General features: G+C 34.9%; 1 long non-coding RNA gene across 2 annotated transcripts in view; it reads left to right on the forward strand.

The window, feature by feature from the left end:
• The first annotated feature begins 12,313 nt into the window (after window positions 1-12,313).
• The window catches only part of LOC137202793 (uncharacterized), a 37,334-nt gene continuing 32,838 nt past the window's right edge, over window positions 12,314-16,809 (forward strand). For both annotated transcript variants that reach the window (XR_010932788.1, XR_010932789.1), the window contains exons 1-2: window positions 12,314-12,627; window positions 13,082-13,144. This is a non-coding gene — a long non-coding RNA (uncharacterized lncRNA). The remainder of the gene's footprint in view (window positions 12,628-13,081; window positions 13,145-16,809) is intronic.

Here is a 16,809-nt window from a genome sequence, read left to right on the forward strand (position 1 = left end):
TAACATCAGAGAGGAAATAAGTAAAATAGAAATTTTTTTTAAAAAGTAGAAAAAAATCAATAAAACCAAAAGCTGGTTCTTTAAAAGTGTAAACAAAATGGACAAACCTCTGGACAGCCTCACCAAGAAGAAAAGAGAGAGAACCCAAATAAACAAAATAAGAAATGAAAAGGGAGAAATCTCAACCAATACTGCAGAAATACAAAAACAAAACAAAAAACTATAAGAGAATACTATGAACAATTATATGCCAACAAATTTGATAACTTAAAAGAAATGGACAACTTTCTAGAAACATACAGCCCATCAAAATTGAATGAAGAAGAAATAGATGATTTGAACAGACTGATCACTAGAAGTGAAACAGAATCTGTCATAAAAAAAAAAACTTCCAACAAGCAAAAGTCATAATACACCACATTAACCAAAGAAAAGACAAAAACCACGTGACCATCTCAATAGATGCAGAAAAAGCATTTGACAAAATTCAACATCCAATCATGGTAAAAACTTTTACCAAAGTGGGTATAGAGGGAACATATCTCAACATAATAAAAGCTATTTATGACAAACCCCCAGCCAATATAAAAAGCTGAAAGCCTTCCCTGTAAAATCTGGAATAAGACAAGGATGCCCACTCTCACCACTTCTATTCAACATAGTACTGGAAGTCCTAGCCACAGCAATCAGACATGAAAAAGAAATAAAGGGTATCCAAATTGGAAGGGAAGAGGTAAAACTGTCACTATATGCAGTTGACATGATACTATATATAGAAAACCCTAAGGACTTCACACAAAAATCACCAGAACTGATAAATGAATTCAGCAAAGTAGGAGGATACAAGATTAGCATTCAGAAATTGGTTGCATTTCTTTACACTAACAATGAAATATCAGAAAGGGAATGTAAAAAAAAAAAATACCCTTTAAATTGCAAGAAAAAAAACAAAATACTTAGGAATAAATGTGACCAAGGAGGTGAAAGACTTATACACTGAGAACTGTAAGAAATTAATAAAGGAAATTGAAGATGATTCAAAGAAATGGAAAACTATCCCATGCTCTTGGCCCTACTACCCAAAGCAATCTACAGATTTAATGCGATCCCTATCAAATTACCCATGACATTTTTCACAGAACTAGAACAAATAATCCAAAAATGTATATGGAACCATAAAAGACCCTGAATTGCCAAAGCAGTTCTGAGGAAAAAAAAACAAAGCAGAAGACATAAACCTCCCAGACTTGAGACAATATTACAAAGCTACAGTAATGAAAACAGTGGGGTATTGGTACAAAAACAGACATACGGATCAATGGAACAGAATAGAGGGCCCAGAAATAAACCCACACACCTACAGTCAATTAATCTTTGACAAAGGAGGCAAAAATATAAAATGGGAAAAGACAGTCTCCAGTCTCTTCAGCAGACTGAAGAAATACTGGAAAAGTTGGACTGCTCCATGTAAATCAATGAAGTTAGAACACACCTTCTTACCACACACAAAAATAAACTCAAAATCGCTCAAAGACTTAAACATAAGACACGAAACCATAAAACTCCTAGAAGGGAGCATAGACAAAACATTCTCTGACATAAATCCTACCAATGTTTTCTTAGGTCAGTCTCCCAAGGCAATAGAAATAAAAACAAAAACACTCAAATGGGACCTAATCAAACTTAAAAGATTTGCACAGCAAAGGAAACCATAAACAAAACAAAAAGACAACCTATGAAATGGGAGAAAATATTTGCAAACAATGCAACTAATAATTGTTTAATCTCCAAAATATACATAAAGCTCATACAACTCAGCAACAACAACAAAAAATCCTAATTGAAAAATGGGCAGAAGACCTAAATAGATGGTCAACAGGCCCATGAAAAGTTGTTCAACATCACTAATTGTTAGAGAAATGCAAATCTAAACTACAGTGAGGTACCACCTCACACCAGTCAGAATGGCCATCATTAAAAAGTCTACAAATAACAAATGCTGGAGAGGGTGTGGAGAAAAGGGAGCTCTCCTACACTCTTCGTGGGAATGTAAGTTGGTGCATCCACTATAGAAAACAGTATGGAGGTTCCTCCGAAAACTAAAAATAGAATTACCATATGGTCCAGCAATCCCACTCCTGGACATATATCTGGACAAAACTATAGTTCAAAAAGATACATGCACCCCTATGTTCATAGCAGCACAATTCACAATGGCTAAGACATGGAGACAACCTAAATGTCCGTCAACAGCTGAATGGATAAAGAAGATGTGGTACATATATACAATGGAATACTACTCAGCCATAAAAAAGAACAAAATAATGCCATTTGCAGCAAGATGGATGAAACTAGAGATCATCATACTAACTGAAATAAGTCAGAAAGAGAAAGACAAATATTATATGATATCACTTATATGTGGAATCTAAAATATGACAGAAATGAACAGAAAGAGACTTACAGTCATAGAGAACAGATTTGTGGTTGCCAAGGTTGGGGGAGGGAGACAGATAGACTGGGAATTTGGGGTTAGTAGATGCAAACTATTACATTTAGAATGGAGAAACAACAAGGTCTACTGTAGAGCACAGGGAACTATATCCAATCTCCTGGAATAAACCATACTGGAAAAGAATATAAAAAAGAATGTATGTATGTGTATAACTGAGTCACTCTGCTGTACAGCAGAAATTAAGACAACATTGTAAATCAACTATACTTCAATTAAAAAATATATAATTTCAGTGTAAAACCCGTTTTTACTATGTATTTTCATTTTATACTCTTCCTTAATTCCTTTACCTGGAAGTCACCCCACCTTAAAAAAGAAAGTCACCTCTCTTTTTCCTCTAGAATCTCTTATATGTGACCATTTTAATAATTAGAGGAAGTGTTTGAGTTGTTTGTTAGTCAGTTACACAGTGTACATCTTTATATACACACATACACACATATCCCATACTACCCTGGGATGGTTTCAAGAAATTGAGAACTGAATTGTGTGGTTTTTAAAGCATACAACACAATAGTCCTACTTCTCAAGCAAATACCACAAACAGTCCCTATCTTCTGGCCCCTCCCCTGGCATTTTGGAGGCCAGGATCATTTCATATTTGTCTCTATCTTCAGCATGTGAACAAATGTTTGATGAAAAAGTGAATAAAGAAACACTTTTCAAAGTATTCTTTATATTTAGAATATGATTGTCCAAGACCTACCATACCTTTCTGGGGTAAGAATATAATAATACCTTTCCTATAATAATACCATACCTAATAATACCATACCTTTCTGGGGTAAATATAAGAATACTTCTGAGAAACCTGAACTATCTTCATGGAAGGTGAATCTTCATGGAAGAGAATCAGATACTGCTGTTTTCAAATAAAATATATTTCAGTTAAGATGATTCAAACTGGAAGCGCCAAAGCTATAAAACAGTTTCCTATAATGGCTATTTCCCTATCAGTTGGGAATAAACTTGGAAGGTAAGGCTTATACTTAAAGTTCTATGGAGAAGTTTCAGTGTCTGAAAATAAATGAGCTGAACAGATTTCCCGCTCCCTCAACTACTTAAGACAAGCTACCGCTTTCATAAAGTATGAACTCAATCCTGGAATTCACTGAGTTGGGGTTTTTTGCCCCTGTTTACTGTGTGGCATCAACTTCAGAAGCTTTATTAAAACAGTTGTGTCAGAGGCCTTGATGAGTTAATGCCCAGCTGGGTTTTAAAGTCTTAATTCTTCATTCAAATAGTAATTAAACTCCAAAGCTTAACTCAGTTAAAACTCTTTGTTCTTCCATTGAACGGGTAGCATGCTTGTCATGGCAGGGGGTTCCTAAACTCTCTAAGCCCTGATTAAAATATTTTTTACAAACATAACATACAATCACCTGATATTATGTAGCTGCTTTTTTTTTTAATCTCGTGGTAAAAATGTAAGCTAATAACGGCAAATTTTTTTTCTTTTACACTAATTTATTTAATTCTACCAATTATTTTTACTAAAGATTTATTTCAGTGAATAAGTAATTCATACTTACTAGAAAATTTGGAAAATACAGAAAAATGGAAAGTGAAAAATAAATAAAAGATCTATAATCCTCTCACTTAAAGATAACTCCTATTTAAAGGTTGATGAGTTTTCTCTATTTCCATGTAGTCTTTTCTGCATGCACAATTTTTTGGTTTCGATTTTACATCATTATAACATACCACAGGAAGCATCAATTTTTGTTTTTTGTTTTGTTTTGTTTTTAAGAAAGTGATACAAGCTAAATAGGGTCAGTATGGCCAACCCCCTTTTTTTTTTAAAGCAGGATCAACTAAATCAAACTTTGGTTGTATTTTCTTTGGCATGATTCTTAATTAGTTTCTTTAGTTTATTCTGATGAACTTAAAATCTGTGTGTTGTAAGAGAAAGAACAGGGAGTTTGGAATCTCACCAATCAAGAGGATTCTAGTTTTACCTCTTAGTAACTGTATTTCTTAGGTATGTTCAGTTTAACAAATATGTTTGTGGTCCATTTTTTTGTTTCTTTGGGTTCCTTTTTTTTTGTATGACAGACTCTGTTAATCAATATGAAACAATGTATTTAACCTCTGGGAATCCCCGTTCCTTACTTTGTGAAATGAGAATAATGCACCATTTCTTGCAGGGCCAATGAGAGTAGGAGAGGCAGTATGTGAAAAATAAGCACCACCAAGTGCAAACTGACAGAATGGAGACTATTTCAGTCACTTAGAAAAATCCTTATAGATTTTTAAACACATTAGCTTCAAACTACACAAACTATTAATGACAGAAATAAAAGTAGCTCATTCCAAAGGAGTTAATTCACCCTGAAGAAACTGTTTAAAGTGAATCAACAAAAGGGCTTCTGAAAGATTTCACACTAGCTGTACACTAGCTGCTCTTTGCTCAGAAGATCTGTAGAAGACCAGCAAGTTGAGACAAAGAAGAGGAAGGAGGAGGGGGAGGGTAGGATGAGAAGGAGAAGGAAGAAAGGAAGGAGGGAAGGAACTAGGGAGGGAGGGAGGGAGGAAAGAGGGAAGGAAAGAGAGAAGGCAGGAAGGAAAGAAAAATGGGTTTGACTCTGAGAGGAAGACTCAAGAAGTATGTGCAGTATGAACTGATTAGAAAAAACACAAGTGTCTGTAAACAGCTGAAGGGTGTAAATCCTGAAAGAAGAGGAATTCTGCTATGAATATCAAATAAGGAAATATTAAAGAGTAGTGGTGTGGCTGGTGGCAGTAAAGGATGAATTGGCTTCACAGCTGGGTAGGATAGTCACTGTGATTGTATTCCAAAATACAGAATTTTTGGAACAAAAGCAGACCAGTAATTGCCCTCTTCTGACATGAAAATCTGGGAAAAGATTGTGTTACCTCAAGTCCATTGGGTTAATCAGCTTCTGGGAATAGTCTGATACTACTGACAGTGTATCTATCATCAAAAAAGTCCTAACATTGGCCAAACCGTCACACATACTATCCACCATCTAATTTTTCCCTCAGAGCATCTTTGAAAGGAAAAGGAGTTAAGGGCAGGTGAGGGAGGAAAGCAATGGTATGCCTTCCTCTCACTGAGGGAGACAACTATTGATTGTAATGAAATAAATAACCTAATTGTTGGGTTTATCTTTCTAATCTTTTAAATAAACACCAACAGAAAAGGAATACACATTTTACAACAAGCTCTATTTTAATCTGGCAATACTAAGTTGCATTAACTTGGCATTTTGTTTTCTTCATCGTTTTTAAAAGAGAGGATTTAAAAGTGTATGTTAAAATGCACGTAGTTTGTAAATTACTGGTGAAGAGCTGAAACTATGAACTTGGGTTTGGAGGCAGACAGAGCGCTGCAGGGATAGGTTTATGGGAATCAGTGGCCAGACAGCCAGCTACACTTCAGCAGCTCCGCTCTGATCCCTCCTCACTAAAGCAATGCCGCGATTATGATAAATAAGTGGAAATTCTTCTGATAAGTTTTTCAACATAATTATTGAAACTCATATGTGGTAATCTTTTCCTAATTCTCTGGTTTATAAGTTTTTTTTTAAGGTTTTATCTTTTTAAAGAGAATTGCTAGTTTAGCGTGTTGTCTAGCAAATCAAAAGTATCGGCATTTTGACGGCACATTCAAATATGTTTTACATTCCCTCTCCCTTCCTTTGCCCCTCTCAGGTAGGTTTAACTTGATCTCATGTAAAGAATGGACCAAAATTAGGATTTTTTTCCCCATTCTTTAGCAGCTATAATCAGTACCACTTTTCACCAATCTTACTCCTTTTTTTTTCTTTTTTTCTGAAATGTGAAAATCTCCATCTTAAAGAATTTTAATCCTAGTTATCGCTCCCATGTACTGTAGATTATTTCTTTTTATGAAATTTGGAAAGAGCTAAACGAAGGCATTGACAGTAAAAAATTGAAAGATACAAAATCATTATACAAAATCTTTACCTGTATTTAAGATAAAATTAGATTAGTAAGAAAGTAGCATCAAAAAAGAAAAGCAATTTCTACATGAAGTCAAAAACAGTATTTTTAAAAATATTGAAGTAGGAATGGAAACAAAAAAATGAAATAAATGGGTAAGAATTGACTATATTTTGGGAATAATAACTTTGAGAAGAATTATATCCAGGAAGAGGCAGATATCATCACAGTAGTTCTTTGTGATGCTCTATTTCTGAGTGTTTTCTTTAAAAATGAGGTTTTAATTATTAAAGGAATGTTTAAAATGAATCATTATATATATGTATTACTTTAAAAAATCTATTGTGAATACCCATGTATCAATCATTTTATGCCTTTGAAGTTTATACTTTGACATCTCAAAGCAGTGAAGAAAAATCAAATTCAAGCCCCAGGGTATAAACAGTAACAGGGAAAGGTCAGGTTGAATTTTTTTTCCATGTTAATTATGGTGAAGTGGGTTTAATTCTTTATTGCACAGAGTGGACCTTTATTTTGATAGTTTCTCTCCTTAAAAAATTGCATGAAAACGGCTGACTTACAGCAGACAAGAGAATTTCTTGCTGTAAGGAACAAATGTAATGCTTAATCAAATTTCTCATAGCTTGAGAAGTGCTACAGAAATCCACACAGATATGGTAGAATGCCAACTGGCTTGGGCACAAAGCTCCCAGCTTCGTTGAAAACATCCAAAGACAGTGAAAATATGACACTTTTTAAAATATCTTCCTCTCTCTTTTTTGGTGTATCACAAACATTTTGGTTCTGGGTTCCCCCCCAGTTTCTCCTATTTACTAATAATATCACATATATTATAGTTCTAGATTCCTTGGCTTGTTATAACTGGCATAGCTTGTTTATTCTTCTTCCAAGAAATATTTTATGTCTAACATTTTTTCATATTTCGTGATGTATACTGATAACAAAAGGGTTTCTAGTAGTTTTTGTGTTTCAGATGAGAAAAGAAAAAAAAAAAAGATATCACACATCATGTACTGTCCAAAATAAACAAAACTGAAATGCTTTTAAGCATTTGGTTTGCTGTAGCTTTCGAAGTGCTGGGACTTGAAAGGAGATTCTTTCAAAAAGGACTTTAACAATGGAGTATATTAAAGGAATAAAGATTAATATTATGAGAAAAAAACTCAACTAAACTTTTTTGAGCATTTTTTTTAGTCACATACTCAGTAATTTTTTTCTCCATTCTTATTTAAAAACTTGTGAATTCTTATTTCAAATAATTAATGTTTCTCCTTAATTAAAATCACCCTCTAGATTTGAGAAGGATAGTAGAATTTATTGTTCTAACACTATGTTTAACTTTCAAGGAAAAATAATAGTCTTAACCATTATGTGGCCCAGAGAATTAGCACAGGCATTTTTTCCATTTCCAAAATATGTTGCCATTTTAATTATGAAGCATCTATAAAATTATTTCTTCCATTCATGTAAGGAAAGATTGCATCATCCAATTTCAAGATTTAGAGATTTTTCACTTTTAGCAGAAATAATTTTGCAACAAAAACTGAAATAAACCAGATCTCATTGTATAGATAAAATTAAAAATATATAAGTGTGTATCAAGAGATCCCTCAACTGTTTTATCTTAATTTTTAAAACCAATCAGTAAATAACATAGGACTTTTTTGGTAATTACGGGTTCTTCAGATTTTAGTTGCTGATTACTCTGGTTTTTTAGGTTTGTGTAGCTATAATGTTGTGATAAGGTGTTCAATTAAGAAGACGAATTTGAGATGTTTTTATCTTCTAAGCATAAAACAAATCTATACTGAATTTTAATGCTATGAGTAATGTGTTCATTGATTATAATTTTTTATTATTATATGTAGAAAAATTTTATCACACTAACTTACAGACACCTTGTTAAGTTTTATGGAGAAATTATCTTTGTATTCCCTATAACACCTAAGTACAGCCATATACATAATAAATAATTGCTCAATAAATAATTGTTCTTTGACAGAACGTAAAGCCAATATCATTTCACATAAAATGATCTCATGCAAACTTTCCTGTTCACGTCCCAGAAAAAAAAATTTATTGAATAACTCTGTCTATGCCTGGCCTTATTTCAACCATAAACACTTCCCTTGGCAGATGTCAATGTAGATATTTCTCCAACTTCAATCTTTGTTTGCTAATTAATTCACTCGCATTTAATGTTTCATTTATTCGTGCCGCCATGTATTCATTCTCTATTCCTCCCTAAGAGACCATTATGCATGTAAGGATTATCTGATTTATACCAGTGATCTAAGGACCAATATCTTTTTACTTTCTTCTGCTTCACTAGCTCTGGAAAAAATTAAAACAAGTATTCTCTAAATGTGATAAAGGCAAAAATTATATATCTGTACTCCTTTCCCCATAATATCTGATTTCGTTCAGAAATGACTAAATGGTTTCAAGTGTAGAAAAACATGGAATGCCTTGGATCACAACATCTTTGTTTTAATTAACACCTTTCATTCTAAGAAACTCTAGAATTCTAAATTCTAAAACGCACACATCTTCTGATTTCACCATAGGACAGTGAGAGTAGTGTTCTCATTTTTAAAGTATGGAAGTATAAATAAAATAAATAAGCTACAAGGATATATTGTACAACACAGGGAATATAGCCAATATTTTACAATAACCGTAAAAATGGGGTATGACCTTTTAAAATTGTGAATCACTATGTTGTACACCTGAAACATGTAACATTGTACATCAACTATACTTCAATTAAAAAAATTTTTAACTAAAAAACAAGAAGTCTGAGAGGGTTTTTCAATCAATTTTCATTTTATTTTTCACCTCTAGGGAAACTGTTTCCATGGAGTTGTCTGGTCACCTCCTCTCTACCAGTATTAGGCTCAGGGGATTGGCATGTGCAACTTCTGCTTACAAAAGACACAGTGGTGCAAAGTCCTGTCATCTCATGCTCAATCCTCCCTCCCTTTAAATAGCTACCCCATGAAAAACAGGCTTTTAATAATTACACACCGCATAGCATGCTGATCTGGTAAAGGCCAACGCCACAGAATGAGGCACTCAGAAGATGTTCCCATGTCCGCTTTCCTCCCCACTCCCTGACTCACCTTGCTTTTGTCATTGGCTATTTGTGGCATCCTGCTGTTCAAATGAAACTACTAACCAAGGTATTTGCTGACCACCTACCTCACAGAAGTATTGTGAGACTCAGCTATTAAGCTCTTGTAAAGCTGTCAAAAAACATAAAGTGCTACAGAAGCATTAATGGTACTGACTCAGTGAGGAAAGGGAGCATATTGTACATTAAATCACCATAGTTTCCTTCTTTCAGCCTTTCATGGCCATTTCCTCGGGGGAAAAATGTCCTCTCCCAGGACAACGAGGTCCGTGCCTGATCCTGGAAGGGGAGTGATTTTAAAGACCATAAAGCCATGAGCTATATTATATTCTTAATTTGGGAAAATTGATTTTTTTAATTAATAGAATTTTTTCCAGGCAGTGTTAAGTTCCCAGAAAAATTGATTGGAAATAGAGGTTCCTACATGCACACACACTCACACACACACACAGAGCTTCCCCTATTATTGTGGTACATTTGTTACAGTTAATGAACCAATACTTATCCATTATTATTAACTAAAGTCCATAGTTTATATTAGGGTTCACACTTTGTGTTGTATGCCTCAAACCCATAAGATGGGTGTGAAAATCGATTTTTTCAATGAGCAAAAGTAGTTGCAATTGAAAACACACACATAATACATGAGGAAACAATGACAAAAGAGACCACAGTCAGTTCTTAGAATGGAGGGTGTTTTACATTATTCACCTACACTGAACATCATTGAATATATTAGAGAAGAGGGGAAAAGGCTGGAATAAGAATGCATAACAATCTGATTATACAAATAAGGAATAAAAAAGCACTGATAGAAATTTATATTGAAAGAATATTTTTTGGGGGAGCCTGGAGTTATGCAAAATTTATTTCAAGCAAATGAGATAGGAGAGGTCCTTAAAACTCTCACCTGCAAAAGGTGGGTAAAAGCCTAAAATTAAACCAGGGGTGGGAATTGGAAAAATATCAGGATCACAGAAAAAGAAACTTAAAGCAAATAATATAGTAGGGGAATTTTGAGAGTAATTAGTATCTTTCAAAAATGACAACTTGAAAATGTTTGAACTGTGACTTCATGAAGCCAAAGGAAATTTTTGAGAAGAGAAATGAAACATTCAACCACATGCTGACTTTCTTATTTGGTTCCCATTTGTCTTGTACAGCACCAGCCTAAATCAGTCTAGAGAAAACCCTTCACTTATTTCCCTCCTCGTGGTATCAGCTCATGATTTATTATAACTATCGATGAACTATGGAGCATCGTGAATAAAAAGGCGATTTTGTGAGAGTTCTCATTCCTTATTTAAGCCCAAGTAAGGAGCTTGCTTGCTATTAAATTTAAAAAAACACCCTTGAAGGCTATAATAATGAGATCACACAATAGAGAACAAAGTATCAGGATCCAGTGAATCTTACGAAATCATCGACTGTAAATAGCACTATTATCTTACGTATCACTAAAGAAGAGAAAACTTTCCCAACTATCATTTTAATAAGAATCTTAATTTAGATGTTCCAATATGAAAGAATGTGCCTTAGAGTTGATGAAATACAGCTTATGGAGTAATCTAGAAGAGGAAGTACTTGATTTTTTTCAGACTCCATATAGAAAGGTATTACATTGTAGGTAACCTATTAAAGAGATCCTTAAATTGTTTCGCATTTAATCCTCCATGAGAGAGTTTCTTTCTTCTTGCTGTTATGTTTTATTCTATTAAATACTAGTTATTGCCAAAAACATTAGTGAGTTTGCTCAATTTCACCTTCTAATTTTGAGATCCTCCTCTTATCAGAAAAAATTTATATTTTGAATCAGTATCAGTTTGATTTAATTTTCAAGTGAGTTCTTAGAACTCACTAAGCCTCAATTTTGTGAACTGTAAAAAGAATATCATGATAGTGCTTACTTTAAGACGTTTTTATGAGGGATAAAAGAGCACCATGCCAGGTGTCTCATAAGCGTTGAATAAATATTCAGCTATTATTATTACTTGGCATACAGGAATCATACTGGTCTGGGTTCACCTTCTTTCGCTACCATTTTCTAGCCATATTAACTTGAGCAAATTGATTATTCTCTGTGCCTCGATTTCTTCATCATAAATGAGGCTAATGACACTGGTCTTTCAGGTTCTTATGAGGATTCAATGAACTAACTAAAACATATCACCTTCGCTACACTATGCCAGCCATATTCTGCTGATTAACTAAAAATATGATACGAGTGCACAAATACTGGTATGTGTGTTCAAACACTCTATACTCATGGACTCCTTGAATCCTTACAATAATCCTAGGAGGAAGCTAGTGTTATTAGCCTCATTTTACAAACAAGGAAACAGGCCCAGAGTAGCTAAGGAATGGTCACACAGCTTTGGCAAGCTGAACACTGAGCCCGGACAGCATGGTCCCACACCTTGCATGCTGCTGAAGCTACTTCTTCACTTGCCCTAACTTTAGCGTTAGAAACAATACAACGGCAGCTTTAGAGAATGAACATGACCTTCTGCTAGGCCAAAACACTGGGGAAAGAATAATCATCCAAGCTGTGCTTTTCAGTGGAAGGCAAAGGCAGGCCAAGGGACGTGCCTTTAAAGAGGATGATTGCTCACAGCTACAGTATTTGGCACACACTAGAACTGAGTCATTGAGAAGTCTCTGCATAGCCACATAAGCTGGGGGATAACATGGAAGGTATTTAACAATCTGTATGAACATGTAAACCCAGTGCAATAATGAGCAATCCGTCTCCCAAGTTAACAAAAAGAGAAATTGTTCTAAGCAAATTTAAACATTTATGAGGGTAACCATGTTTAAGGATTAAAGGAATGTAGTACTTGTGCTTGGAAATATTTAATAGACAAGTCAAATGAAGTTCAAGGGAAAGCAGGCAGATCGACCAAAATGGTAGAGGAAAGTGGAAAGTTTTAACCATACAGGGCAAGAAAATGACAATAGAACCGGTAGGGATGGAGACAGTTCGAAAACCATTTGAAAAATAGCTCATGAACCCTGATCTCCCATTGTACTTGTAAGTAATAGCGCAGAGTTTTAAGATTTAATTTTTCTCGGTTTCATGTGTGTTTATGTGGGTTCCTAAGCAAGACTGGTGACTGCAGCAATGCAGTGAAAAACACACTAAAATTGGGATCGGAAGAGAGTTGTCTAAGACCTGGCCTGCCTCGCCAGCCAGATGCCTACAGACAAGCCATTTCTTCTCTGTCCGAGTTTCCTCATCTGTGCAATAAAGATAAGAATATCTAATTAAAATAAGAATGTATGTGGAAGAATTTTATAAAATGTATACTGTGACTTAAATGTGAGGTATTCAGAAGGAAGGGAAAACAGCAGGAGATCAAAAGGAAAAAACTTGAGATTTGAAGACCTGAGGTCAAGACTTTGTCACTTACTAGTTTTATGACTGGCACAGAATAATTCGGTGATGCCACTTAACCTCTCTGAATTTTAGTTTCCTTTATCTACAGATTGAGTTAGTGATACTCAACCATTTCAGTGGACTTCTGTGCACGACCTATCAACCCTGCAAGGTAAGTAGTATCACCCCCTATTTTATAGATAAGAAAACTGTGGAATAATGTTTTTTCCCATCATTGTTATAATGATTCTCGTAAGGTCAGTAACAGTTGTTGACATGAAATAAAAACAAATACTTGCTGGTTGATGAATTAAAGTACATAGTTATCTTAATGGAAGAAAACCATATGTCAGATAGAGAATGTCTTATCAATCCATGAAGTAGATGTTATAAAATGCCTTCATGGGATGGTTGGCCCAGATGATTTCTCTGTGTTCCTTTCAGTTATATGGTTCTGGGAAGTCAAGGAGAAAGTGAACAAAGAACATAACTGGCAGAAATGAAATTACTGCTTTTCTGGAGACAGTGCTATTTGTCTGAAAATTGTAAAATGTAGATGGGAAGGAGGAAATAATAGGTCTGTGATTCATGATACTAAAAACTAAGAAAAGGTGGGTTTTCTTTGTGGCTATAAGACAAACAAAAAAAGTACATAAACCCAGTGTTTAAATGTTAATTTGCTACAGCCCATCATATGTTTATAGCAAGAATTTGATGGAAGCATCAGATTAAAAAAAACAAATCTTTTCCATTGCTTCGTGCTTATAAAGAAGACACCCAACTGTCTTCAGCAATGCATATTTACATTTCTGCAGGGAATATCCTGACCTTTTTTGCTGTCATGACCATGAAACAATGCTTCTATAATGGGTAGTATGAAATAGCTCAGAACAAAGCCAAACCTTGTGGTTTCTTAGATAAAGAAAAGGCTACTCTATCTTGCATTTCTTGTACTTGCTGCTACGTACTTGTTTTATCTATTAGACAGTGTACTCTGGGTGCTTTGTAACTGGCCTTCAAACTTGCTCAACTCTCCACATTTTAAAGCAGAAATATGAAAATAAAAAAATGGTTAACATGGAATCCGACATGTTACAGATTTTAGAGGAATTTTGGCAAACAAATTAACAAGGAATTACTTATTCATCTGAAATAGTATCCAGGCACAGGTCATGTTTCCCCCAACTTTCATTGTCCAAATACACTTTTATCCACTTTGAGTACACCTTATACTGCAGCTTAAATTAAAGAGGAAAAAAGAACTCACAAAATTCCATAGCATTCCATTTGACAAACTGTAATAACTAGGCTGTTCTGTAAAATGTCTGGTCAGGGAAAAGGCTGAGACTACTGACTAAAATGAGGTCTGAGTTTCTTCTGAGAATTAGAATTCCTTGTGCTCTTCCAAGTCCTAGATGACATAGATAATGGAAAATTAATTTTAATGCTAATGATATGCTTAAATTGGCAAAGATCAGTAGTCATTATGGACTGGTTTTTGTTCACATCTTAATTTTGCCATTCTAAACCTTTGAGCAGGTTTTAAAACACTTAATACAGCACTCCAGTGTTTACCTTCCTCCCCAAATCCATCTTTTATTATTTTACTTTCCTTCCACGTAGAGAAGTTAAGTATAAAGGTTTTGGAGCAAGACTGTGACCGGATTAAATCCTGAGGTTTTTGCTAAGTTGTGTGACTGTGGGCAAGTTTTTTGACCCCTCTGTAAAATGAGGATAATATCCCATCAGACTGTCATTTTAGGAGTGAGTGAGGATTAAATGAGATAGTATGTATAGTGTGCTCCGCACAGTGACTGGATCCATTTAAGTCTTCTGATAAATGTTAGTTATTATTATTATTCCATCTAGTAAATCAAAGTATGTGAATATTTAAAATGTTTCCTACTCCGTGTCAAATTGCTCTTGAGTTTGGGACTATAATTAAAGTTGGTCCTTTACAACCATGTAAAATTGATAAACTCCACCCAAAGGAAATAGATTATACATGCAAACTAAAGATTTTTAATGAAATGCAAGTCCAACTAACCTTAGTAAACTTGGGTTTTGAAATTCTTTTGTATCTCTACAAAGCATGCCTTCAAAAGTCTCAGAGCTAATGTGAGTTTAGAATTGAAACCTTGAGCAAGTTACTTAATCCCTTTGTCCTTTAGTTTTCTCAACTTCAAAATGAGGATATTATAGTACCAGTCTCATAGTGCTATTATAAAGATAAAATGAGTTAACCCATTTGAGAGTAGAACAGTGCCTGACATCTTCAGTGAGTTCTCATTAAATGTTAGCTATTATCACTCATTTATTATTATTATTTTACAAATGAGGAAATCAAAGTCAAGAGAGGAAGTGAACTTCCCAATTTTAGTTAATGGTAAGGGGTAAGGTCTAGTAGTTCTGATTTTCAGCCTGCTGTTCTTTCTACTCTGACACCAATTTGCTCTTCATCTCGGCCTTGCCCCTAGATATGCTTCAGTTCTTCCACCCTAGACAAGAGCTTTGCCCTGTTCATCTACAGCTCAGCCAGTAAAGATGTGAGTTCTGGTCATTGCTGGTACTGCAGAAAGGTTGACTTCAGAGAGTGAAAGGGTTAAGTTCTACACTAGATGGAGCTTGAAGCTTCCGCTCAATTTCTATCTCTGGCCTTTTCCTTGATTAATCATGAAATATCCAAAAACAAAGTAATGAAACAACAACAACAAAACTACAGCACAGCAAAAGATGATTAAGAAAAATTTTCAAGAAGAAATAAAAAAACTGTAGCTACCCCTCAAAGAATTCATGAGGTCGTTTAGCAGATTATTGAAGAACTCTCCCAAACCTGCTAAGCCTGGACACACAATAACAGCATTTTTAGTGCAGCTGAGCTGGAGAAAGGGCCTGTTTACAAAGTTTCCCCTGAGGAATCTTCCCCTGCAGGAAGCAAGCAGCAAAGACAAAGGGAGGCAAGAGTGTGTGAGGGAATAAGTTAAACCTCATTTTCTGTTTATCTCGTTGTACATCCCAACTTTACCACCCACTGTAGCCCCTACCTGTTCAATCTCTTGTGTCATAATTCCACGTGCACTCATAAGCATGCAAAAAACCACATATGAAGGTGGATATATTTGTATGTGAAGATGGATAAATCAAATCTGGGAAAATGGATAACGACATGTGTAAGTCATCAGTTTATGTTTGTAAACAAATTTTCAGTTAGACCTTGGGAACAAGGAACATGAGAGTCTTTCTACAAACTAGTGTGGCTTTCTTATTTGAAGTTAAGTTTTTCGGTTTTGTTTGAAGGAAATGTTCTGAATCTATCTTAAATGTTAGAAATTTGTTGTCTTGCTAATAGCAAGTTGCTAGTGCTTAGATGTTCGTGCTTAGATTTCTTTAGGCACAGCTTCTCCAATTTTTCCACCAAAGTAGACCTAACCACAGCCAAGAGTGAAGACCAAAGGTTAGGGACAAAACCTGAGCAGGTCAGCCAGAAGCAGAATTTTTTTCAGGTTTCCCCTATGTATGGTGTAGAGGTTAATAATATAGGTTCTTGAAGCCAAATGGTCTGATCTTGAATCCCTGAGCCACCACTTACTAGCTGGGTGACCTTGAACGAGCAGCCTATCCTTCTGCTTCAATTACTTCAATTTGTTATGTGGGGATAATAATAGTATTATCTCTTTACGGGGCTGTTGTGAGGATGGAATGAGTTAATTCAAATGAAGTGCTCACAAGAAGGCCCAGCATACGCTGAGGGCTCAATAAATGAGCTCTGATTATTTTGAAGATAATCCCTTGCTTCCTATGCTATGATACACCCTGGTTTATTTAAAATAAGAAGAA

This window comes from Pseudorca crassidens, chromosome 11 (genome assembly GCF_039906515.1).
Source record: "Pseudorca crassidens isolate mPseCra1 chromosome 11, mPseCra1.hap1, whole genome shotgun sequence".
Classification (NCBI taxonomy): domain Eukaryota; kingdom Metazoa; phylum Chordata; class Mammalia; order Artiodactyla; family Delphinidae; genus Pseudorca; species Pseudorca crassidens.